The 905-nt window shown below is 37.6% G+C and overlaps 1 pseudogene; it reads right to left on the bottom strand.

Moving 5' to 3' along the window:
• Positions 1-12: 12 nt before the first annotated feature.
• Positions 13-895, bottom strand: LOC140966288 (probable anion transporter 3, chloroplastic; annotated as a pseudogene).
• Between the last annotated feature and the right edge of the window lie 10 nt (positions 896-905).

The following is a 905-nucleotide window of genomic DNA, read 5'->3' as shown; positions in this document are numbered from 1 at the left end:
GTATGAAGTGCATATCAACAGAAAAAGTAACAATAAAACCTGCATAATTTTGCAGGTCAAAGTACGCTGATGCCACTTTGAATCATCCTATCAGACAAAATGCCAGTAAAGTATCCCACGAGAGCCATCATACACCATGGAACAGCACTAAAAAAAGCAGCTTGTCTGAGATCGACATGATATAACTACATAAGACAAATTCCTCCAATATATCAACGATGTCAGTAAGCTCAAAACCACTAATTTTGAATAATAATATTATGAACTTACCGATTTGAAGCAGATTGGCATCCATGAAAGTATGACAATAAAACCCTGCATAAAAGAAGAGAATAGATAAAATATTTGAGGGATCATCTTTCAAGATATCTAGAAGAACAAGTCAAAATGTCCACATGGTATTCTACAAAACCTATAAAATAAAGCCAAGATGGATTTGAAGTTTCATAGGGAAAGCAATGACCAGCAGAAATAGATGACTAGCCATAGATGTTGACTAATGGAAATCTTGTCCAAAACTCCAAAGAAAGCAAGAGATTTTACCCAGCTATGCATGGACTTCGCAACAATTAGTGACCAAGTTGGTAGCTTAGAGAGCAAGAGACAGAATGGTGGAATGACTTTTTTCGTTTTTGGCCCATCATTGGACAGAGAGGGCACTGACATGCTGTTCTGTATGTATCTCAATTCATAAATTGATATTTGAAGGCTTCGGTCAGGAGAGCTTGAGGTTGCTGATATCCAAACTAAAAGCCAAAGAAAACCAAATGATCCAAAGATCACAAAAGTCCAAGTATACCAGCCTGTGACATGAGAATTAGAGAAAGCAGGAGACCAATAGCACTTCCAAGCTGAAATCTAGCCATTGCAAGTGCTACTGCTGTTGACCTTTCTGTCTTAGGAAA

Source organism: Primulina huaijiensis, unplaced genomic scaffold (genome assembly GCF_012295235.1).
Source record: "Primulina huaijiensis isolate GDHJ02 unplaced genomic scaffold, ASM1229523v2 scaffold204135, whole genome shotgun sequence".
Taxonomy (NCBI): Eukaryota; Viridiplantae; Streptophyta; class Magnoliopsida; order Lamiales; family Gesneriaceae; genus Primulina; species Primulina huaijiensis.
The sequence above is the reverse complement of the archived record's forward strand: the minus strand, read 5'-3'. Positions and strand labels throughout refer to the sequence as shown.